Source organism: Saimiri boliviensis, chromosome 15 (assembly GCF_048565385.1).
Source record: "Saimiri boliviensis isolate mSaiBol1 chromosome 15, mSaiBol1.pri, whole genome shotgun sequence".
In the NCBI taxonomy this organism is placed as follows: Eukaryota; Metazoa; Chordata; class Mammalia; order Primates; family Cebidae; genus Saimiri; species Saimiri boliviensis.
Genome location: NC_133463.1, coordinates 27,944,332 through 27,970,968, shown reverse-complemented (window position 1 = coordinate 27,970,968; position 26,637 = coordinate 27,944,332). Strand labels below are relative to the sequence as shown.

At 41.6% G+C, this 26,637-nt stretch overlaps 2 pseudogenes; both read right to left on the bottom strand.

Annotated features, from left to right (window-relative positions):
- LOC141581437 (large ribosomal subunit protein uL30-like) overlaps positions 1-26,637 on the bottom strand; it is a 102,831-nt pseudogene that overhangs the window by 52,755 nt on the left and 23,439 nt on the right.
- LOC104650085 (RNA-binding protein 4B-like) lies at positions 11,717-12,436 on the bottom strand (annotated as a pseudogene).

Below are 26,637 nucleotides of genomic sequence, written 5' to 3'. Positions count from 1 at the left end.
ACCAGCCTGGCCTACCTGGTGAAACCCTGTCTCTACTAAAAATATAAAACTTAACCAGGCATGATGGTGCGTGCCTGTAATCCCAGCTACTTGGGAGGCTGAGGCAGGAGAATCGCTATAACCGAGGAAGTGGAGGTTGCAGTGAGCCAAGATTGCACCATTACACTTCAGCCTGGGCAACAGAGTAAGACTTGTCAAGAAAGAAGGAAATAAGGAAAAAAAAATGAAAGAAAGAGAGAAAGAGTTAAAGAAAGAGAGAGAGAGGAGGAAAGAAGGAAAGAAAGGAGGGGAAGGGAAGGGGAGGGGAGGGGAGGGGAGGGGAGGGGAGGGAAGGGGAGGGGAGGGGAGGGGAGAGGAGGGAAGGGAAGGGAAGGGGAGGGGAGGGGAGGGGAGGGGAGAGGAGGGAAGGGAAGGGAAGGGAAGGGGAGGGGAGGGGAGGGGAGGGAGGGGAGGGGAGGGGAGGGAGGGAAGGGAAAGGGAGGGAAGGGGAGGGGAGGGAAGGGGAGGGGAGGGGAGGGAAGGGGAGGGGAGGGGAGGGGAGGGGACGGGAGGGGAGGGAAGGGAAGGGGAGGGGAGGGGAGGGGAGGGGAGGGAAGGGAAAAGAACTTAAAAAGAATAGCAACCAAGGCTTGAGTTCTGTCCCTGATTTCATCCCCAAGGTTACCACCAAGAAAAATTGGTTCCTCTGCATGGGTTGAACAGTGAAGTACATGCACTTGGCCTGTGGCTCCACCCACAGCTGACTCAATTACTGTGCCATATTCCCAGGCCTAGTCCATGGAGAAGCTGCAAGAACTAGGCAGAGTGGACTGGACAGCCTCTGTCGCCCTGGCCAATTTGACCAAACTTATCTAGTCACAGATGGTCATGACTACTTTTTTGCTTATCACAGCCTTTTGGAAAAGTCTTGAAGTTTTGTCAGCCCATGCTTCATGCGTTCTCCTCCCCAAGTATACTGTTTTATCTATTATCAGGATGGGGCAAGGATAAGATGTGAAATGTGTTCACTGGCTTATTTGTTTGTTTTACTGCTGACCTCAATCAATCACCCAGTGATGTTTCTCGACAATACAAAAATATCTTCTTCCTTCTAACCCATGATAAAGGGCATTTTCTAAGCCTCCGACGTGAGCCCCCAATTTTTTTTCCTCTCTATTCTTTCTTTGGTGAAACAATTCTATATATTGATGATACCTAAATCTGATACATCCACCCTGACCTCAGAAGCAGACTCCAGCCCCACACATTTACTTGTCTATAGGGCATTTTCCTTTGGATAATTCATCAATAGCTTCAACCCCACAAGCCCACACTACCTTGTTATCTTACCTTCCTCCAAAAAATATTTGAGCCACAGCTGCCACATCTTGACTTTTTCCAATATACCATTATTCTCTTAGTCACATGTCAGAAAACTCATTCCTCCCACTAGAACATAAACTGTCACCTCATCAATAAGGGCCACCTTGACCACTCCATTTAAAATTTCATCTCTATGGCCCCAGCATTCTTGATTCCCCCTTAAAGTGTTCTGTTTGTTCCATAGCACTTATTGTTTTCTAGTATGCTACATAATTCACTTATCTACTTATTATTTATCACTCTGTCCCCAGAAACAGGGACCTCTGTTCATGGATCTCATCTCTGTGCTTGTAACAGTGCCTGACGTATAGTAAGTGCTCAGTATTTGTTCAATTAATTCATTCACTCTACAAGTATATATGTAATATAACAAATAATGTAACTTAAAACACCTTACTCCTCTGATTGGAACTCACAGTCTGTGAAGTAGAGATTTCTGGCCCCTTTGTTCACTGCTGTGTCCCCAGAATCTAGGATGGCACCAGAAGTATAGGTGTTCAATCAAAATCTGTTGAATAATCGAACGAATGGATAGGAACCCACTGAGTACCTTTTAGTACCAAGTATTAAGCTAGGTACTTGGGGATTCTAGATATTTTAAATAACTAAATATGATGCAGTGGGATAAAGATATATAATAGAAGTAGGAACAAAATGCCGTGGGAGCTCAGGAGTGATGGCACTGAAGATCATTCTTCCTGCCTGGGTCTGCAGGAAGACATAGATGTTCATCTGTTCTCTGTGCTGGGTAAAGGGCCGCAAAGGGATTCAAGTGTATGGTATGGAGCAATGTTTCTCAAATGTATTTGCATGAGTCGCCTGGGGACTCCTGTTAAAATAGACTCTGATTTGGTGAGCCTGAGGTAAGCCTTAAGATTTCTCATCTCTGACAAGGTCCAAGGTGATGTTGAGGCTGCTGGTCCTCAAACCACACACATAGTGACAAATGTACTCAACTCAGCACCCATCTCCCTTATTTCTTTTTACTAGACTCAGATTTTGTTCACGTAACTAACATTCCCTCCTCCAGTATGCAGGGGAAGTGGTCTTAGTCCCAAATCCAGGGTTAGACTGGATTTGAGCTCGGCCAATCAGGACAAGGCATTCTTTTGGCTGCTTACTGGGTGAGAATGGAATGGGAAGTAAGGGTGTATGATCTGTTTAGGGGAAAGGTTTTTCTTTTTATGCTGCTGTCCTTAAACAAAAAAGCAGAAGGCTTGATTGCTACATGCAGCCATCCTTCAACATGAGAAGCGTCAGCCTCAAGATTAAGCCAACACCAAGGGTGCTGAGTGGAGAGAGGGAGAGAACTTGGGTCCTTGATGATGTCACTTAGCTGCTAATTGTGTTGATCCTGGAACCTCATCTACCTCTGATCTTTCTGGTATGTGAAACGATAAATGTCCTTATTGTTTAAGCCAATTTGAGGTCAAGACTTCTCCTACTTGCAGCAGAAATTATCCAAATGGTTACATCTGATTTTTGTTTATTTGTTTAGAAAACAAATATTTATTGAATATTACTATCTCCCAGGCATCAGATAAACAAGACAGGCATAATTCTCTGCCCTCATAAAATTTATAGCCTAGATGATAAATTAATTTGATAGAGTTTAAATTTCTGAGATGAGCATAATTTCATTTTAAATTATTTATATCCTTGGATGGGGACTACTTCTCCCTCCCTAGCTCTGCCCCTGAGATAGTTCTTTATTAATCATCTCTGCCCTGGTACAACTGCCTTCATCTTAAAACAGATCTTTGCCTCCTTACACTTGAAAATTGCAACAGTGCCCTAACAACCCCTCTCAGATGCAGTCTACAAGCTAGTACCCTATTAATCTTCCTAAAGCATCAAATTCATGAGAGAAAAATCTTCAGAGACCCTCTATTGCTTAAAGCAGTGATTTTCAAGCTTGTTTTATGAAAGCAAGAAACTGTTTCTTCAGAAGCAAAACATGTTCTTATACAAAGTCACAGTGTATGAAACAGACAAACTAGTGCTGTGCTGTAGAAGTGAGGGACACCCAGAATCTTATCCCCTCCCCAACCACACCCCTACCTCACATCGCAACACACCCCCTGCCTGAGTAGTGGTAGAGTTCAACTGGTGCCTTCATTTCACAAAGTTTCACAAGCCATAGAGTAAAATTAAAAACTACCACTTACCATTCTATCACCTACCTCTATTATCTGCCCACATTCTTGATTTGATCAAGTCCAGCCTCGCCACTACCCTTCAAACATCCACACTCAAGTCTTTGCCTAGGCTATTTTCTTGAATCAGAAATGTGTGGGCTGGGCCCACTGGCTCACACCTGTAATCCCAGCACTTTGGGAGGCAGAGGCTGGTGGATAACTTGAGATCAGGAGTTTGAGACCAGCCTGGGCAACATGGTGAAACACCATCTCTACAAAAAAATACAAAAATTAGCTGGGTGTGGTGGCTCATGCCTGTAATCCCAGCTACTCAGGAGGCTGAGATGGGAGGATCGCTTGAGTCCAGTAGGTGGAGACTGCAGTGATCTCTGATAGTGTCACTGCTCTTCAGCCTGGGAGTCAGAGACCCTATCTCAAAAAAAGAAAAAGAAAAAAAGAAAAGAGAAGAAGAAGAAGAAAAAAGAAACATTGTGTGTCCACCTCCGTGTCTATGCAAAACGATCCACCTTCACTAGAAACCTGAAAACAACGTGGAACACACACTCCGAGCATCCACAGGGCAGGCATGACCAATAGATCCCAATTCATCAATCTGGCTTTCCTCTGAGTTTGCTAGCTCCACAGTTCATTTGCATGCATCACATCAGTCAACCACTATCAATCCTATTATGTAGTACTCAAAATAAATGTCTTTTTATCCTCTGCAGTAAATACAGTCCTCATTCCAACATTTTATTGACTCACATTGGCACTTAATTGTAAAATAGTGTGATGTGTGTGATTCCTGAGTTCGATTATAAATGACTAGAAGCTGAGGCCTACATTTTCTCTTTTTTCCCCTGGATTCCTGGCTCAGTTCTAGCCATTTAGCAGGTATTAAATAAAAGCATACATAATGAATAAATGTTAAGACAAATATTAATTTGTATCTTCTAAAGCACGCTGATATGATCACCACACCATAAAACACGAGACAGCCCTATAGCTTGAAGAACTACTAGGAATCAAGAAATCAAAGCTCTTCTCCCCCAGGGACACTACTAATTAGCCATGTGGTCTTTTGTCTTCTGGACCTTGGTTTTCCTCATCTGTAAGAAGGCACATGATTATATTATTTCTGAGGGTCATTATTAGGGATGTTCTTCAGGTTTACTGAGAGAAGAAGGAGCTGTACTCTGAGTTCCTGGACTTCTCAGCCATGGCCTTATGCTGGACCTTATAGAGAACTGGCACAACAGCTCCTGCCATGGAGTGTGACCACCCTTCTCTGTGTGAAAGCATCATCAGTCTATCCCCATCCAACAGACGCTCCGGTCGGGCAGAGTTTCATAACAAAATCTGTTGAGGCTTTTAACCTCCTGCGTACCCAGCTTCCACATTAGTGTCTTTGGCTTGGACACCAACCCTGGTCTAATCAGCTGGGACCAAAACAACAGGGTCAGTTTCACTCAGGGAATAGTTGAAGCACTTTATGTAGGGAATAACTGATTTGGGTCATAAGTCTCAGAAAAGGGGGTTGCAGGTGTGGTATAACCTACAGCTCCATAAACTCTTTTCTCTCCCCTTCTAAAACGTTTTATGTGATTTAACCAAACACTGACTATCATCATAAAAAGCATTAAATGTGCAGCATAAATGAAAGATTACATTATTCACTTAGTAGTAACTTAATCTTTCTGCACAGTAGAAATGCATATAGGAAGAAGACCTAGAGAAGAGGCTAACTACACAAATGGCTGAAAACCAACTCCCCTAAAGACTTTACGGGATCCAAAGATTTTAAACATAACGTAGTGTTCCTCCAGTATTTAACAAGAAAGAAATACTTTTAAGAGGACACAGAGAGTAAAAGTGTTTTATAACCTTCTGACATGCAGTTAATTCAAACACAGCCTGCCTGGTACGTGCTCAGCCAAAGCCAGTAACAAGATCTCCAGCCTGTGGACCGGTCCCGAGTCCCCTCTCCTAAGATGCGGACACAAGTGTGCTTTTCAGAATGGGTTGGAGTGTGCTAGCCCACACATCTCGCTTAAGCAGATAAATCAGGGGCTGACCCTTGAGTCCAAGGCCTTTGGCAACAGATACTTTTTTATAAATAGAAGTAAACAAAATATGGCATTAGGTTTTCAACTATCATTTCAAAAGCAGATTTGAGAATGTCAGGATCATAACTGTTACACCTGGAAGATAGCATAGGGGATGCCATAGGATCACCCAGGCAGCACCTCATGGGGAAAGGAGCCTAGACTTTGCTCTCATACAGCCCTAGGATTGAATTCCTATTTTTGCCTTGCCCCAGTTTGCAAAAAAATGTTTTTGCAAAGTGCTTAATATTAACAATGGTTGCCATTCATCCAGCACAGTCAGCACTCTCTATCCATGAGTTCCACGTATCTGGATTCAACCAACTTCAGATTGAAAATATCTGGGAAAAAATTGTATCTATACTGAACGTGTACAGACTTTTTTCTTGTTGTTATACCCTAAACAATACATTACATTAATAACAATGATTTATACAGCATCTATACTGTAGTGGGTATTATAAGTAATCTAGAGATGATTTAAAGTATGAGAAGATATGCATAGGTTAAATGCAAATATTACATCATTTTATATCACAGACTTGAGCATCTTTGGATTTTAGTATCCATAGGGAGTCCTGGAACCAATTCCCCTTGGATGCTGGGGGATAACTGTGCTTTATTCTGTGCCAAGGGCATGATATGCATAATCATATTTACTCTTCACAAGAACCCTGGGAGGTAGAAATTATTGAGTCTCTGAGATAGTAACCTTCCCATAGCCAGTTAACATACAGGAGGGAAGCCAAGATTCAAAGCCAGGTCTGAAGCTCTACTGCCTTTCCTATTCATCCTCTCTGAGAGTTCGTTTCCTCATTTATAGAATAGCTATAATAGAAAACTGTAGGGAGATTTACATTTTGTTTTTTTGTAAACTTAACTGGAACATAGTAGTTGCTTAATAACTGTTGGCTGGTAATATAAATTTACACATGAAATACTGAAGTCACAAAGACACCTGCTGGCTAAAAACTGGTTTCCTTGATTTCCAGTCTGCTTTTTATTTATTTATTTATTTATTTATTTATTTATTTATTTATTTATTTTTTTGAGACAGAGTTTCGCTCTTGTTGCCCAGGCTGGAGTGCAATGGCGCGATCTCGGCTCACCGCAACCTCCGCCTCCTGGGTTCAGGCAATTCTCCTGCCTCAGCCTCCTGAGTAGCTGGGATTACAGGCACACGCCACCATGCCCAGCTAATTTTTTGTATTTTTAGTAGAGACGGGGTTTCACCATGTTGACCAGGATGGTCTCGATCTCTTGACCTCGTGATCCACCCGCCTCGGCCTCCCAAAGTGCTGGGATTACAGGCTTGAGCCACCGCGCCCGGCGCTTTTTATTTATTTATTTATGAGGCAGAGTCTTCCTCTGTTGCCCAGGCTGGAGTGCAGTGGCACAATCTCAGCTCACTGCAACCTCTACCTTTCAGGTTCAAGTGATTCTTCTGCCTCAGCTTCCCAAATAGCTAGGATTACAGGTGCCCACCGCCACACCCAGCCAATTTTTGTTTTTTTAGTAGAGACAGGGTTTCACCATGTTGGCCAGGCTGCTCTCTAACTCCTGACTTCAGTTATTCATTCACCTTAGCCTCCCAAAGTGCTGGGATTACAGGCATGAGCCACCATGCCCGGCTTCCAGTCTGCTTTTTAAAACATTTTTAAAGAAGTCTATTTTAGCATTACCACAAGCACAAAATGTAGAAGGAAAATATGCAATCACTCCAAATTCCATCGCACTGGGGAGTTTTCCCTCCCTAGTTTTAGTGAGGTATAAGTGACAAAAATTGTATATATTTACAGTATGTAATATGATATTTTGATATATGTATACATTACACATAGTTTTTTGTATATTTTCTCCTGCTGTTTTCCCATGTGTTTTTAAAAAATTGTTATAGTTTTATATTCTTTTTTTTTTTTTTACTGAAACAGGGTCTTGCTCTGTCGCCCGGGCTGGACTGCAGTGGCACAGTCTTGGCTTACTGCAACCTCCCCCTACTGGGCTCCAGTGATTCTCTTGCCTCAGCCTTCAGAATAGCTGGGATTACAGGTGCGTACCATGACACCCAGCTAATTTTTGTATTTTTAGTAGAGAGAAGGTTTCAGCATGTTGGCCAGGCTAGTCTTGAACTCCTGGCCTCAAATGATCCGCCTGCCTTGGCTCCTAAATTGCTGGGATTACAGGTGTGAGCCACTGCACCCAGCCTATAGTTTTATATTCTATTTTTTCACTTAGCATTGTCATAAATATGAATATCATAAATAATATGAAGACTAAGCTACATCCTATTTATACTTATCATCTTTTTTTTGAGATGAAGTTTTGCTCTGTTGCCCAGGATGGAATGCAATGGTACAATCTCAACTCACTACAACCTTCTTCTCCTGAGTTCAAGTGATTCTCCTGCCTCAACCTCCCAAGTAGCTGGGATTACAGGCTCCCACCACCATGCCAGGCGAATTTTTGTATTTTTAGTAGAGACGGGGTTTCATCATGTTGGCCAGACTGGTCAGAAACTCCTGACCTCAGGTGATCCACCCACCTCAGCCTCCCAAAAGCACTGGGATTATAGGCATGAGCCACCATGCCCAGCCTATACTTACCATCTTTAATCACAAAATAAGTGAACCAGTCTAGAATATTTTTTTTCTTCTTCAGATGAGTTTGGACTCGTGAGAGAAATCTAGAATAGAATCCTCAGCTCTACCACTTATCACCATGTGACTTTCGGAAAGTTCCTAACTCTCTAAGCCTCTGTTTACTTATTTGTAAAATGGGACTAATGATTCCTACATCAGAGGATTATTGTGAGGACTAAGTGAGGTAACACTGGTAAAGCCCTTATGCTTTTACTGGTCACAATTAGCTTTTATTAACTATAGCTATTCTTAACTAGAGGCTTCTCTTTCCCCATCCAAACAGGATTACTTCACATTTTCTGTTAATCAATGGCTTTAGAGAAATATGCTTAGAGATTATATTGGTTTAAGAGAGAGAGAGGTGAAAGGGGAAGAAAAATAGAAGAAATCCTGGGAGCTGGAAGGCTCTGCTAGACACTCTGATTGCATGCCATGCCTGCCTTAGCCCTTTTCTTGCAACTCTCGCAACTGCAGGAGCAGCAGGGGTTCCCAGGCTGAAATTCCATTCCCAGGTAGCTCACAGAGCAGATCTGGTCACTGCTGGGATGTGTGGGCTGTGCCCACCTGCTCCCTCAGGCAGGCTCATTCCACGCTGGCTCCCTCGGGATGACCAAAGCCGCTGTGGCCTGGGATAGAGGCAGCTGGGGAGGTCAGGGCAGCTTTCTGTGTTCTGTGAGAGCTTCTCAGTTGTCTGAAATCCTCAGCCTTCAAAGTAGAGCTGATCCCTACATAGAAATGTGAAACTGGTGTGAGTCAAATAAATCATTAATAGGCGAGCTGGGAAAGAATTGGCAGTAAATAAGACAAAGGGTCTATCCTAACCCTTCTCAAAATGCCTGACTTCACATGTGCCCTCTACTTCCTTACTCCATTGCCTGCAACACACAAGATGCTTTTTGCTGCCCAGGATGGCTTCAGAAGCATTCCACAGAAGTGAGCACTCCCTGGTTCTAGAAACACTCTATTTTCTTGGCTTCCATGATGCCATCCTCTCTCCCATGCTTTCTTCTGCTTTTCTAGATGTTCCATCTCTTTCTCCTTTGTCTGCCATTTCTCCTCTACTTGACCTCTAAATGTCAGAGTTCCTTAGGGGATGGCTCTAAGCTCTGTCCTCTTTATGAACTTTTCCCCTCCCTAGATGACCTCATCCGTTTCCAAGATTTGAAATATCACCTAATCCTAAATTTTTATCTTCAGCTCAGACTTTTCTGAGCTCTGGACCTATTTGTCCAATACCACAGATACACACATCTCCACTTGAATGTCTCTAAGATCTTTTGTAACTTAACATGTCCAAAACTCTTGATCTTTACATCCCAATACATATTCTCCCAAATTGTCCCTTCATTCAGTGTTACTCTCTTAGTAAATCTCAGTGATTCCCATCTGCTCAGTAGTTCCAGCATACCTGAGACCTAGAAGTCATCTTTGATTCATCCTCTTCCCTTACCGTCCCAATCCAATTGATTACAAATCTCTCTCAATTTCTCCTCTACAATTTTTCTTGCATTTCCCACTGTCACCATCCTAGCCCAAGCCTTCTCTTCTGATAGCCAGCTAGCTAATCACCCTGAGCCCTCCATATGTAAACGAGGAATTATTTAAAAACCTAGTAAATGGGGTCATGTCACTATCCTACACAAAAACACTTCAATGGCTTCCCATTGCACTTATTAATAGTCAATGTGTCAGGCACTTCGCAGATCATCATGCATTAAACACATGCCTTATCTTAGTCTTCACAGCCTTGTGATTACCATCCTATTTTACAGATAAGGAAACTGAAGCTTGGAGAAATTAAGTAATTTGCCCAAACTGACAGCTAGAACAGTGTAGAGTTAAGATTTGAACTCAGTCAGTCCGACTCCAAAACCCAAGTCTCTCAGTCACCACTACCCCGCCTTTCACTTAAGATGAAATCCAAATTCCCTAACATAACCTAAAAGACTCTGGTCTCCACCCTCTCTCTAGCACCATCCCCTTCTGCATCTCCATTGTTCAGTGTGTTCTAGCCATGTAGATCTTCTTTCAGTGACTCTAATACCCTAAGGGGCCATTAAAATTATATTTACTGTAATTTCATTATAGCACAGGGAAATGGCTAGGATATGACATTGAATGCACTGAATGAAAATGCATAATTGCTTATATTATATTTGCCTGAATAGAAGGCAACTTTGACTATTATGCAGTCCCAATTTATCCTGATTAAAATATTAAAACAATTGGGTATTTTATGGGCAGGTGATGGAAAATTGGAATAAATTTTAACAATGGGGATGATTTTTTTTCTGATAAAGCCCAGAAGAAAATGCTATTTTTTAGGAATATGTTTAACTGAAAAAGCTTATATTTCCATTTAAATTTAGTCAGTTCTTCTTTTTTTTCTTTTAAGTGGGATCTTGCTCTGTCACTCAGGCTGGATGTGGTGGCACAATCGCAGCCCAACTGCTGGGTTCAAGTGATCCTCTACCTCAGCCTTCCAAAACACTGCATTACAGATGTGAGCCACTGTGCCTGGCCTTAGGCAATTATTTTTGACAGAAGGTATGAAAACTAATGCTGCATTATAAAGCCCTCATCAAATATCTTATACTTAAGCAAAGACCCCAAATCATAGTTTGTAGATTTGTTGCAGCTTCCATTCAAAATACTTTTTTTATCATCTGTCACACAGGAAAACCCTAATATCTGCCCACTAGCCTAAAGAAATAAGAAAAGAGTTCTCAAGTAACAAGGTAACAAAAAGAAAAAGAAAAAAGAAAAAAGAAAAAAAAAAAAAGAAACACAACAGGACAGTGATAATACTTGTAAATATTTGGGAGTTTAGAGCCCTAGATACTCTACATGCAGACCACTATGCTCATGCTTATCTTTATTTTTCTTATATGTTACAAACATTTATTTGTCAAATAATTATTTTTTTAAATGGGAGGAGTGGAATAAAACAAGGCTAAATTTCGGCTAATGCTGTACCACAATCACAGGTCAGACATAAAAAAACAAAACAACAACAACAAAATGTGGTCCTAGCTATTTCAGAAGATTAACTTCAATGTTAAGAGTCCAGAGCTAACAGAGTAAAAGGCTGCTTGCCACTGTATAGTCATTTTAAAGGGAAAGGAGATGCTGCAGGTGGGTAGGGAAAAGGATTCAACTCCTAGGGAAACAAGATAAAGAGGGGTTCCACTGCACAGGAAAAAGAGAGTATCAGCATAATCCTTACCTAAGGCTGCTCAGGGGCTGAGAATACAAGCAAGAGAGTAAAAGGCTACAGAGGCTAGTATCAGGATGAAAGAAAAGTCAACTTAGAAGAATTAAGTTATGAAAGAAAACAGTTGGTCACAAATTCCTTTTGTGTACTGAAACATGAAGCAATGGAAACATCCTGGCAAAGGGAACCCTGGGGAGCAAGTTCTCATATGTGACCGCAGCCCGAGGGTTCAGTCTGCGATTATCCGACCTCCAGTTTTTAAAAGGCTGAGTAGCAGGCTCGGTCCACATACTGCTCCCATTCATACTGGGCCATGTCATACAGAGAATTCCGTGTAGCTGCTGAAGCCTGAGATAACTCACTTTCTGACTCATAACCACAGCCCTCTCCAACTATGAGGAGCATGGTGGTAGCATGATACAGTGGACCCCTGTCCTTTCTACAATAGGAGGAAGTGGTGGCCGCAGAAGCAGCCATAGCAGCTGAAGTGGCAGCAGTGTCAGAGTTTGGCAATAGGTGTCTGTCGTCGGGTTCGACAGAACTAGAGTTGAGGTGGCTGGTCACAGTTGTGCTTTGGACTTGAGGCAGATGGGACATGGCCTGCTCTGCCTAGTCGTATGCAGAAGCTGCTGCCACTGCTGCTACTGCCTCTTAAGAGCAGATCCAGTATCGCTTACAGTAGTCAAATGCTCCATATGCATCATTGTAATACCTGGATTCCCAGTAGCCCATGGTGGGAGGCATAATCTTTCACGATGTCACATTCGATGACTGGACCATACTCCTCAAACTTGGCTTGAAGCTCTTAGTTGGTACAAGTGGGACTGATGTTACCCACGTGTAACTTGGTTGAAGCTTTGCTCTTCTTATTGCTGGCTTCCACATTGATGTTCACCCCATGAAGTTTGTAATGGTGCAGGTTGTCTATGGCATCCTCAGCCTCCATCTTGTCTGTACAAAGCCATAGTTCATAATGATGTCATACTCCAGCACCTTGCCATATTGCTTGAAAAGAGAGTGGATCTCCTGCTCTGTGGCCTCCCAGGGCAGGTTTCAGATGAACAGCTTCACCATCCCTGCAAGGCCTCCAGGTGGCGGCGGAGGAGGAGGCAGCTTCTGCATCAGAGAAAACCCTGCAAAGTAGTAGGTCTTGATAAAAGAAAAACTTCAGCCAAATTAAATTTAAAAGAGTTTGAGCAATTAACGATTCAGAAACCCAGAGCCAGAGTAGGCTCACACACAGCCACATGGTGGAAGGAGCCAGACACTGCAGCACAGCCACATGGTGGAAGGAGATTTATGAACAGAAAAAGGAAAGCGTGCAGAAAGCGGAAGTGAGGTATAGAAACAGCTAGATTGGTTACAGCTCAGCGTTTGCCTTATTTGAACACCATTGGAACAGTTGGCTACATGTGATTGGTCAAAACTCAGTGATTGACACATGTGTAGGCTATGGTCTGTTTACACCTCCACTTGTTACAGTTCATGATGTACAGAGAAACCTTTTGGTCAAAATTAAAATATGTAAGGAGGCGGCTTTAAGCTAACCTTGATTTAACAGTCTTAATAAGATCCTGGTCCAAAGGTTGACATTGCCATAGAAGCTAGAGTTTTCAGTTTCAAGAATAGGTAAAAAGAGGGCAGCACCATGATCCGTGAAATCTAGAGTGAGGCTCAGAGTTGGGGCGGTTTCTTGGTGACATTGTGATGGTTGAGCTAGTCTACAACAAATCTATGAGAGCGGCACTTGGAAGTGTTGGCTGCCTTCATGGCATGGAAGGAGCGTGGTTGAGCTCCTGCGTGTGGTCAGGTAGGACGCGCTTGCTCAGTAGTAGTTCTCATGGTCTGTGGCCGCCAGTGCTTCCAGATCCACTGCCTTCCAGGAATGCGACCACAACACAGGAGGGCAGTCAGAAACTTGGAGCCTGGGGCTGCACTCATCAGACAGCCAAGTCGTTTTGACCACTGATGCAAAGATGAAATATTTAACTATCTTCTTACAATATATAACAGTAATTTAGTTTAAAATACATATACAAAATTGCATGTATTAAAAAATATTATTTTTAAAAATTGCTTTTTTCCACTCACACATTTCATGAAAACATTTTATTCAAGCTTTTTATAGACATGTTTCATGTCTGTGTCTTCCATCACCTCTAAAGAGACCTTCTCTACCAATTTTCCTGACCACCTCATCTTCACTTCCATTCAAATTATTTGCAACTTAGCACTTTTTTCTTAAAAACAAAAAATGTATTACAGGCTGGCTATGGTGGCTCACACCTATAATCCCAGCATTTTGGGAGGCTAAGGAGGGAGAATCCCTTGAGACCAGGCTGAGAAACATAGGGATAAACCCATCTCTACCAAAAAACAAACAAACAAAAACAAAATTAGCCAGGCATGGTGGCATGTAAACGTAGTCCCAGCTACTCTAGAGGCTGAGGTGAGATGATTGCTTGAATCCAGGATTTGGAGGCTACAGTGAGCCATGATTGTGCCACTGCACTCCAGCCCAGGTGACAGAGCAAGATCGTGTCTCAAAAGCAAACAAACAAACAAAATTTATTACAGAAAACTTCAAACACAAGTAGAAGTATATAGAAATCTCAACTATCAAGTCATGGCCAATACTTTGTTCGTAATCCTCCATACCCTCCTATCTGAATTGTTTTTAAGCATCCCAGACATCTTATCATTTCACCCAAAAATATTTCAATACGTATCCCTAAGAGAAAGCTCTTTTTATAAAATATAACTGCAATAGCAGTATAGTACCTAAAAATTAATGATTTCTTCACATTTAAACATTTAGTAAGTGTTCAGATTTCCCCAATTGTGCCATAAAGTTGTTTAAATCAGGATCCAGACTAGGTCGATATCTTGCATTTAGTTGATATGCTTTTAAATTATCTTTTAATCTATCAGTGTCCTCCTTCCTCTGGCTCTTTTTCCCTTGCATACAATTCATTTGTTGATCAGCCCTTTAGAGTTTCCCACATCTGGAATTTTGCTGAGTACATTCCTGTGATGTCTCATAAATGTTCCTCCGCTCCCCTTTAACTCCGGGGAACTAGTAGGTAGCTCTAGAAAATTTATCACATTCACATTCTATCTGTTTTTTGGCAAGAATATTTCTTAGCACTTTCATCAAGAGGCTAATTGGTTGGTTGTTTCTCTTTTTGTGTTATTATAACCATTAATCATCACTACCTAGATTCACCATTTCAGAAAGGGCACAAAATGGTGATACTCTGCTTCTATCATTTCTTCTTAATTTGCTAGCTAGAATACTTCCAGTAGGAAAAGTGTTTCCTCATCAACTTTTGATTACCCTAAGGTGCAACCTTTAGGAAAGGCAAGATAAATGTTTGATTCCTTCTCTTTATAAGTTTTCAGAATAATGAGCTGGCTTTCTAACATTCATCAATAGTGAACTAATGCCTGTGAATTACTTGGTTTTCTTTTTGGGTGGGCATAGTGGGTCATGCTTGTAATCCCAACACTTTGGGAAGCCAAAATGGGAGGATCACTTGAGCCTGGGAGTTTGAGGCTGCAGTGAGCTATGCTTACACCATTGCACTCCAGCCTGGGCAACAGACCAAGACCTTTTGTTCAAACAAAAACAAGGCTGGATGGGGTGGCTCACATCTGCAATCCCAGCACTTTGTGAGGTTGAAGTGGGCGGATCACTTGAGTCAAGAGTTTGAGACCAGCCTGGTCAACATGGTGAAACTCTGTCTCTACCAAAAATACAAAAATTAGCTGGGCATGGTGGTGTGCACCTGCAATCCCAGCTATTCTATGACTGAGGCAAGAGAATTGCTTGAACCCAGAAGACAGATGCTGCAGTGAGCCAAGATCATGCCACTACACTCTAGCCTGGGCAACAGAGTAAGATTCTGTCTCAAACAAAAACAAAGACTTAGTTTTGTTTTATCTTATTTGTGATTTGCTACTTTTTATTTTATAAAGGTTCCTGACCCTGGAATTTTTATTATAAGTTACAACCAACCAGTTATAAACTATTAGGATAGCTGACCTTTTTTTCAGTGGATAATTGTATTTTATCGACAGATGTTGAATTTTTGAGATAGAATTCACATACCATACAACTTCCAAATTTAAAGTGTATGATACAATTTTTTTGCATATTCACAGATATATGTAAGCATTACCACAATCAGTTTTAACACATTTTCATCACTTTGAAAAGAAATCTCCGTACCCTTTAACTACCACCTCCTTATCTGCCCATGCCCTCCCACAAGCCCAAGTAACAAATGGGCCTGGGGGGCCCATCTACTTTCTGTCCTATAGAGTTCCCTGTTCTGGATTTCATACAAATGGAATCATATACTATGTGGTCCTTTGTGACTGGCTTCTTTCACTTGGCATGACATTTTCAAGGGTTACTCATGTTGTAGCATGTATCAATGCTTCATTTCTTTCTACAGCCAAATAATATTCCACTGTATAAATATACAACATCTTGTTTATCCATTCCAGCTGATGAACATTTGGGTTGTTTCCAGCTTTTGGCTATTACGAATAAAGTTGCTATAAACATTCATGTACATGTTTCTACGTGAACATATGTTTTCATTTTGCTTAGGTATATACCTGGAGTAGAATATGGTAATACCATATTTAATCATTTGAGGAACTGTCAGATTTTTTTCAAAGCAGCTGCATCATTTTGCATTTCCACTAGCAGTGTATGAGAATTCTGATTTCTCCGCATCCTCACCACCATTTGTGGTTATCTGACTTTTGTTTCCAGCCAACCTAGTAATTATGAAGTAGTATCTTACTATAGCTTTGATTTGTACTTCTATGATAATGCTAAGCATCTTTTCATGTGTTTATTGGTTTCTTGTATAGCTTTTTTGGAGAAATGTCTATTCAGATCCTTTGCCTATTTTTAATTGAATTATTTGTCTTTTTTATTGAGTTGTAGGATAGATAATTTTTCAAATTTGCCACATAGATGTGTATTAATATAACCACTTATACTTTTTTAAATAATTTTTTAAAAAAACTTACTTTATAAATATAACCAACACTTAAAATTGTGTAGTAGTAACCTCAGGAATGAATTATTGACTCCATATTAAGTTTGTCAGTAACTTTTAAATATTCCAGCAGATGACCTCAATAAACATGAAGAACTAGCATTGGTTGAAGGTTTTTTCAAACTAATATGTCTTCCCTAAATAATATGTTGTTATTCAAAACAAAATAATTGAGAAGGAGCCTTCTACAGTATGATCAACTTTGTAAAGACTTGAACATATGGTGACTGTTTTCAGAAGAACATTTTTAGGAAAATCCTGTCTTTTATTGGATATATGTGGTATAGTACATAATTTACAACTGTGTTTTAAAATAAAGCCCATATACCCTGCATTATTGGATGACATTAGTCCCCGTGCATTACTGCTGGGTTGTAGGAGATTGCAGTGTTAAATGACATCACACAGGAAGTGTTTAACACAGTCTACGACCTGCCTGTGAGAATATCCTTCTTCAACTTAGACTCCAGAGGAAATGAGTCTTTTCACTGAAAAGTGTTAAACATGTCCCTCCCATGGTTACAGTGCTCAAGAGAAAACTGACTAGGCAGAGAGATTACAGCCCCAAGGAGAGCCTAGGGGAATAGCCCACTGGAGGGAGCTTAGTGGTCGGCCATTGCAGTTAGCAAGGGAAACAGAGCTGATACATCACAGGGCTTCTGGTGAGGTCCATACATAGCAAGGCAGCAGGTAGCCAGCAATTTTGTGGACTGCTGGAAGATACATGCTGGAAAAAGGTTACCACTGGTTCTTTTTTTTTTTTTTTTTTTTTTTGAGACGGAGTTTCACTCTTGTTACCCAGGCTGGAGTGCAATGGCACGATCTCGGCTCACCGCAACCTCCGCCTCCTGGGCTCAGGCAATTCTCCTGCCTCAGCCTCCTGAGTAGCTGGGATTACAGGCACGTGCCACCATGCCCAGCTAATTTTTTGTATTTTTAGTAGAGACGGGGTTTCACCATGTTGACCAGGATGGTCTCGATCTCTCGACCTCGTGATCCACCCGCCTCGGCCTCCCAAAGTGCTGGGATTACAGGCTTGAGCCACCGCGCCCGGCTACTGGTTCTTTTTGAGGAAGAACTAGGGTCTGGAGTCAGATGTCACTGTTCATTTTTTGTAGTTTGTTGCATATAATCTTGTAAGCAAACTCTAGTTCTTTTCACAATGGGTAGGTTGGTCATTCTCAACAATTTATTGTCTTCCTAAAGTTCTACATTTAAAAAGCTTTTTAGGTATAGATATATTAGGTAGACCACAACTAATTATTAAGTCAAGATTCTGCTTTTGCATTGATTAATAATCTATCAGCAGCCTCCCTTACAAAATTGCTAATGCAGCCACAAGGATGTGCTACTCATAAAAAAATATTCTTTTTATTTATTTATTTATTTTGAGAGAGAAGGTCTTGCTTTGTTGACCAGGCTGTAGTGCAGTGGCACAATCTTGGCTCACTGCAACCTCTGACCCCAGGTTCAAAAGATTCTTGTGCCTCCCAAGCAGCCGGGATTACAGGCACATGCCACTATGCCTGGCTAATTTTTGTATTTTTAGAAGAGACAGGGTTTCACCATGTTGGCCAGGCTGGTCTAGAACTCTTGGCCTCAAGTAATCTGCCTGCCTCAGCCTCCCAAAGTGCTGGAATTACAAGCATGAGCCACCGTGCCCAGCTCAGAAAATATTCTTAATGAAAATATACCGAAACAGTGGCTTTAGTATATTTCAAATGGGGGTCTTATAATAAAAGTATTTATCCCACTTTTTTCTATTTTTCTAATTGTACATAATGGGCATTTTTAAAAAGTGAAAACTAATAAAAAGTAAAAAAATCTTATTCCTAAATGATTCAGATTTGTTACGATTCCTATAGTAGTGCTTTCCACCCTTGAAATATTGACCAAAATAGATTACTCCCAGTTCAAAACATTAGGTTATAGAAAAACACTAAGAATTTGCCTACACAACATTATATGCATTGAGGTTTTATAAAACTAAGCCCTTTTCCCCCCATTTGAGTTTAAAACCAAATGAGAGATAGACACCAGAGGCAGACAGTTGAAGATCAAAAACTTTATCTTGGGCCAGGCCCTATGGCTCATACCTGTAATCCCAGAACTTTGGGAGGCCAAGGCAGGTGGATAATGTGAGGTCAGGAGTTCAAGACCAGCCTGGCCAAAATGGCAAAACCTTGTCTCTACTAAAAATACAAAACTTAGCCCCACATGGTGGCGCACGCCTGTAATCCCAGCTACTTGGGAGGCTGAGGCAGGAGAATTGCTTGATCCCAGGAGGCGGAGGTTGCAGTGGGCTGAGATGGTGCCACTGCACTCCAGCCTGGGCGACAGATAAAGTGAGACTCCATCTCAAAAAGCAAAACAAAACAAAACAAAAACAACAAAAAACTTTATCTTGATCACTGGTAAAGCTAGATTGGAGATCATGGTTTTAGATATGTGACTTACATTTTGCCCCAAATTAAACTTATCTGCCTGGTCACAGGAAGAATTGGAAAGCCACAGGCTTTCTTCACAGGGATTAAATGTGCCCCGCTAACAACACTATGCAGAGAACAGACCAAAGAACATACTCTCTGCAGGCAGCCAAGCTAACAGGAAAGTGGAGCCCATGAGGCTGAGCCACGCATTACCAGTTCTTATGCCCAAACACCAGAGGTCGGGGGAGCGGTAAAGGGAGACCAGGAGGGCTAGGCATGATGGCTCACACCTGAAATCTCACCACTTTGGGAGGCCGAGGCAGGTGGATCATGAGGTCAGGAGTTCAAGACCAGCCTGGCCAAGATGGTGAAACCCTGTCTCTACTAAAAATACAAAAATTAGCCAGGTGTGATGGTGGGTGCCTATAATCCCAGCTACTCGGGAAGCTGAGGCAGGAGAATCGCTTGAACCTGGGAGGCAGAGGTTGCAGTGAGCTGAGACCGCACCACTGCACACCAGCCTGGTGACAGGGCGAGACTCTGTCTCAAAAAAAAAAAAAAATTTATATATATATATAAAATCTAGAGAGAGAGAGAGAAGAAATGTTACTTTAAGAAAAGAAGTCTTCCATACAGAATTATGAGACCAAGGGCCATGTGATCCTAAGGAATAGTTTTGACTAGTTGTGAATTTCGTTTTGTTTTGTTTTTCAGACAGTCTCACTCTGTCCCCTAAGCTTGAGTGCAGTAGCATGGTCTCAGCTGACTGCAGCTTCCTCCTCCCAGGTTCAAGCAATTCTTGTGCCTCAGCCTCCCAAACAGCTGAGATTACGGGCATGAGCTACCATGCGCAGCCTGTTTTATTTTTGAAACTAAATTGATTTAAAAAAACTTGGAGGTCACATAAATGACAAGAAAAAAATCATTAAGCAGAGAATACTGTTGTATTTTGAAAAACAAATAATAGCCTTCTTTTTAAAAAGTTCAATAATATTTTCACTTGATGTATGATTCAAATTCCACAAATAAAAAATAACTTGCAAATTAAAACAAAAATTAGAAATCCATTTTCATGTCTAACAGAATTCTCTCTCCTTCCCTAAACACTACTTAGCCAGAAACAGAGACATAAAATCTCAAAAAGAGGGTAAAGAAGCTGTTGTTTGTTTTTTAAACATTAATCCAGTGTGTAAAGCTGGTAAGGAAAGCCCATCCTCTTAGCTGGAGTTGCATAATCTTCAAAGAAGAGTCCCTGGAGAGTCATAACCAGAAATGTTGATTCAACACACATACTTGCTGTGCAAGACTCCTGGCCTTCATCCAGACTCCTTGGACAAGGTGTCCACATGTGCCTGAATGCCGCCAAGGAGATGCCAGGTAAGAAGATTTTCACATAGGTATTTCAGTGTACAAACCTCTTGCATCACATTTGCCCACTCAGGCATTAAACTAAATCCCTTTCCACACTACAGTGTGACTGAACCTGAGGAAAATAATCTTCCATACCAGGCACAAATGAGTATTTCTGCTTAGGTGACATCAGAAGTCCAGGAGTGAGAACAGAGTTCTCCAAGGCAATTGCCTCTGGCAGCCGCAGGCTGAGATACTGGGGGTCTCTCTTCACTGAAGAGACTTTGAGACCCTTAAGCCTCTTTCAGCCTCTATTTGCTTATCTCAAAAATATAGAGGATGGATTTGTCTGGTGGGAACTGCTTTGAGATTCTGTGATTCTTCAGTTTCTTTCTAACCAAACATTCTTATGGTAATCCAATAAATTAAGGTGAAATTTATTTCAGTGATTGATCATTCAGTTAAAGCCAATTTAAAAAAAAAAAACTAACCCCAGACTTTGTCACTATGCAGTATGTCCATGTAACAAATCTACACTTGTACTCCCTAAGTCTGTAAAAATTAAAAATATGTTCTTTTAAATTAAAAAAAAAAAAAAAAAAACCTAGCCAGACACAGTGGCTCACACCTGTAACCTCAACACTTAGGTAGGCTGTGGCAGGCAGATCCCTAGAGCTCAGGAGTTTGAGACCAGCCTAGGCAACATGGTGATACCTCATCTCTACAAAAAATACAAAAATTAGCCAGTGTGGTGGCATATGCCTGTATAGTCCCAGCTACTCCAGAGGCTAAGGTGGGAGGATCGCTTGAGCCTAGGAGGTTGAGGCTGCAATGAGTCATGACTGTGCCATTGCCCTCCAGCTTGGGCAACAGAGCAAGACCCTGTCTAAAACAAACAAACAAACAAAAACCACGAAAAACCTGTAAGCTAGGCTTGTGTGCAAGCACATGCCTACACACACACACACACACACACACACACACACACACACTCCACTCTTAAAGGGCTTGAAATTATTTCAGTTGTTTGTTCACACAGGCCCAAATTGCTCAACACTGGGTTTCACGTTGCCCCTATTGACATGTTAATTGTACTGGATTGTTTTCCACCCTCTCAACTGTCCTTGTCTCTCTTTAAGCAGAATGAATTTCTAAACATGGGTCCTCAAAACAGGATAGTGGAGCCAGCCCCCTGTGCTTGGGGGCATGTGAGAGCTAAACATGCTGATACCCTGAATATGTGCCTGAAAGATGGATATGACACAAGGACAATGAACAGTGGTTGATTGAAGGAAAAATTCCTGAAAAATTCCTGACAAATACATCTTTCATTAAACAGAATCAAATTTTATGTGTTATAGGACAAGTCTCTATTTAGGACTACATTTTTAAAATGTAAATGTAAAAAGAACCCTGAATTTAGGTCCAAATTCATTTCTGCCACTTACTGTGCCACTTGGGCAAGATCCCTAAGCACTTTCTCTGAGCTTTGGTTTCTCCTCTAAAAGTGCAGATTAGACACCCACCTCAAAGGAAAGGGTGGTTGTGACGGTTAATACTAAGTGTCATCTGGATTGGATTGAAGGGTACAAAGTATTGATCCCGGGTGTGTCTGTGAGGGTGTTGCCAAAGGAGATGAACATTTGAGTCAGTGGGCTGGGAAAGGCCACTTAATCTGGGTGGGCACCATCTAATCAGCTGCCAGCAAGACTAGAATATAAAAAGAGAGATGGGCCTAATTCCTCGGCCTACATCTTTCTCCCATGCAGGATACTTCCTGCCCTCGAACACTGGACTCCAAGTTCTTCAGTTTTAGAACCCGGACTGACTCTCCTTGCTCCCCAGCTTGCAGACAGCCTATTTTATATATATATATATATATATATATAGAGAGAGAGAGAGAGAGAGAGAGAGAGAGAGAGAGAGAATTCTGTCCTCTAGAGAACCCTAATACAGTGGTTTTAAAGATTGAATAAGAAACTGTAAAGGTGCGTGGTATAGTACTTAATACACTCAAAAGTTTTTATTTGGATATTAAAATAATTATTTTATCATTTGAGAAATCTTTTTGAAATGCAAATAATAAGTAATGCTGATTGATTGATGTGTGTGTGTCTGTTTGTCTATCTGTGTGTGATTTTTAAAATGAAGTCTTATAAAAATTTTCCCCAGATAGCATGTATTCATCATTCTGTTACACAGGGCACCCCCCACTCAGAGAAAATATCCATCCTCCGCTTCTCCACACACATCCAGTTCTTATCCTAGAGCAGTTCCTCCCTTCCTTTTTGCAGCAACATGGTTATCTCATATTTCCTTTTCTAGTGACTGATATCATTTTACCCATTTATTTTAGGATAGCTTTTTCAGAAACATAATGTCTTACATAAATCTATGATCTAACAGCCATCTAATTGACCAGGGCTCTGTCGAAAGGACGGATGTACCAGCATAGCCTTTTCAAAAAAAGGCAGAAGAAAATTCTTCCTATTTCAAAGACCTACAAAGCAGTAGGAGATTCACCAATTTCTGCTGGAAAAGCTGCAAGGAGCCTTTATTTACTGTCTCAAATGCATTTTTTTTCCCTGCTGTGCTATAAGCCTGCAAAAGCTAAAGAGAGAAAGTGTCCTCAAAAGAAAGGGAGTGTTAAAACCCCCTGTTTAAAAAAATACAGAAACTTGCCAGACAAGATTAAGGCTCACACCTTAATCTCAGCACTTTGGGAGGCCAAGGTGGGTGCATCACTTGAGGTCGGGAGTTTGAGACCAGCTTGGCCAACACAGTGAAACCCCATCTCTACTAAAAATACAAAAATTAGCCAGTCATGATAGTGGACACCTGTAATCCCAGCTACTCAAGAGGCTGAAACAGGAGAATTACTTGAACCCAGGAGGCGGAGGTTGCAGTGAGCTGAGATCGTGCCACTGCACTCCATCCTGGGTAAATTCAGCTCCCAGCATAGTGCTGGACATGCAGTAAAGGATGAAGAAAGCTTAAGAAGGAAAATGGAACAAGCACTGTATCTACAGTCTTCACAACTGAGACTTAGTTTCTCTTCCTGCAATATAAATATAATTGCCCTCCTTGTCTCCACTGGTTATTGAAAGGAACACATGACCATGAGTGGCAGCAATTCATTACCTAAGTTATTATTATTATTGTTATCCATCATGCATCCAACAAATACTGAGATCACTGTTCTAGGCTCGGGGGATATAGCATTAAATCATCAGACTGAGATGCCTCCCCCTCGTGCAGCTTCCTAAGTAATTGTAAGATATTTTTAGTTTGGGATTAGTTCTTAGTAGGAAATAAAGAGAGCAATGTAATTTTTAAAAAATAAAAATAAACAGGGTGGAGGTGGGAGTGGTTCTAGGTTAGTCAGTCCTTTCTGATGGGGATTTGGGAGCTGAGTCCTGAGCAATGGGAAAGAGCCAGTCATGAACAGATTTGGAGGAGGAGCGTTCTGTTCTGAGAAGGTCATCTGCAATTCTTCGTGCAGGTCTTGTGTTGGGCATGATGTTGATGTGTCAGTGGACTAGAAAGACAGCCCGTGTTCTTGGAGCACAGTAAGCAAGAGAGGGGGGCAGAGGATGAAGTCAAAAAACAGATGGAAATCAGTGCATCTAGGTCATGGTAAGGATTATTCCAGAAATCTTGCTGAAATGCACATATTCCTGTTTAATTGCCTTGACACACAATAGGCATTTAATAAATGTTTAGATTCATTGATTTCCTATAGACATGATGTCTTAGATAAATCTGTGATCTAACAGCCATCTAATTGACCAGGGCTCTAAGCAAATGGTGGATGTACCAGCATAGACTTTTTAAAGAGGACAGGAATGCAGGTTACATTCCAGGGAGCAGAATCCAGAGGGGGGATTCTCATTTGTAATGGATTGAATGTTGGTGACTACCAAAAAAATCATATCTTTAAATTCTAACCCCCAATTTGATGATTGTATTGGAGGTTAGCTTTTGGTCATGAGGGTGCACCACTTAGGAATGAGATTAGTACACTTTTAAAAGAAACCCCAGAGAGCTTGTTTGCCCTGTTTGTCATGTGAGGACATGGCAAGGACCAGGAAGAGGGCCCTCATCAGGCACTGGATCCACCAGCCTCTTAATCTCGAAAGCCCAGCCTCCAGAACCATGAGAAAATAAATATCTGTTGTTCATAAGCTATCCAGTCTATGGTATTCTGTTATAGCAACCCTAACAAGCTAAGACATCCTCCATCTTGGAAGAAACCTCTCCTATTCCACTGTAAATTGCACATCCCACCAACACCCTGCCAAACACTAAGAACTGAGCTTAATTAAGGTTAGTGTCATGTCTTCTGGGTCCCAAGACTTCAAAACCATCTCTGGGAAGTGTGGGAGGGAAAAAACCAACAACCCAAGACCCATTCTGCACTCCTTTCTAGCAATGTAACCTTGAGCAAGTGAATTACCTAATAACAATAAAGTTAAATGTTTATGTACTACTTTCTATGGGGCAGACATTGTTCTAAAGACCTTACATGTATTATCTCATTTAATCTTCAAGAGGGGATAATACTAGGGCCTACCTCATAGGCTGGGATGTGAGTTGCAAATCAATATACAATCAGCGTTTGTTCCCTCCCCCTTTTGCTGTGAAGACTAAAATGTCCGCCTTCAAAAGCATTAGAAGAGATAATGTATATGAAGTGCTTGCTCCGCAGTGGGTGCCCGACATACTGTAGCTATAATAATAGTGATGTTATCACGTCTCCCTTAGTGAAGCCAAGCCCTAGTTTGACCCCTGGAGGGTCAAAGCCCTGCTGAATGACTTGCAAAAGCCAGGCATTTGGGGTATATCTTGCTGCTACCTTATCCTAGAGACCGATTAAGAGCCTGGAGCATAATAGATGCTTAACAAATATTCTTTCCTCTCTGCTGAGATCCAGAGCTACATGAAAAGGTATCTTTCCTATCTCAGAGAAGACAACTTGGTATTAACTGTAGAAAAGGTCAGGTGTGGTGGCTCATCCCTGTAATCCCAGCACTTTGGGAGGCCTAGGCAAGAGGACTACTTGAGCCTGGGAGTTTGAGATCAGCCTGAGCAACATAGCAAGACCCCGACTCTACAAAAAATAAAAAAAATTAGTTGTGGTGGTGGCATGAACCTGTGGTCTCAGCTACTCAGAAGGCTGAGGCAGGAGGATCACTTAAGCCTAGGAGGTCAAGGCTGCAGTGAGTCATGGTCATGCCACTATATGCTAGCCTAGGCAACAGAGCAAGACCCTGTCTCAAAAAGACAACCTAAACCTTTGTTTAAGGTAGAACAGTCCAATGTTCAAATTCATGCCTCAGCAGAGAAGTTGACAGTCAGAACATGAGGACGGTTCCTGGCACCTCTGTTAGCCATGTCAGGACTGGCTTGAGAGTAAGAGGCAATAGCAGTGTCACGGCCAAGCAGAAGAAAGGGTTAGGGGAACTGGCTCAGGGAGATGGCCTCAAAACAGTGAGAATAAGTCCTACTAATGAGGCAAGGAAGTAGAGAGCATTTGTAAGCCAAGATTTCACAAGCAAGAGCTGCCTGTGTATCAGTTTATGAACCCTATATTCTCCCATACATATGGTACCATATCCAACAGGCTCCAGGGGATAAGAGTTGAAGGGCCCCTCATATGCCTCCCTTACCACAACCTGCCACAAGATCTCACCTTGGAAGAAGGACCTTTTGAGGCTAGTTTCTATCTCCAAAGACCTCTGTGAAATGCCAAGGTCTGACTTGAGAGAAGTAACACATCTATCCATTAGCACCTACCCGTAGATGGGTGTGTTGTCTTAGTAGATAAGCCAGCTCTTGTGTTAGGAAACTAAGAGTAGAGTTCAAAGATAGGACGCAGATCAGAAAAATGGTTGTCAGTTCTACAACAGGCCAACAATGAACAATAAACCTGAGGTTTAAAAAAAAAATCAGAATAATGTTTGCCTGGCGGGGGGATTGACTGGGAAGGTACATGAAGGAACTCTCAGGGGAGGGGGAAATTCTATGTTGTGATAGGGAGTAAGTTACATGGGTGATGTCTCCATTTGTCAAACTTGGACAGCTAAGAGCCCAAGAGCTGAATATTTCAATACATGTAAATTTTGCCTTAAATAACTCTAAGAAAAATAATAATGCAATGGGAGATTGGAGGTGTAGATAATATAGAGATGCAGAATGTGATGGGTACATGAGAGTTCGTTATACTATTAGATTACTGTGTATATGTTTAGAATTTTCCATTAAAAATGTTAAGAAAAGCCTTTGTCAGGAGCAGCGGAAGGTAGGACTCGGAACCAAGAAG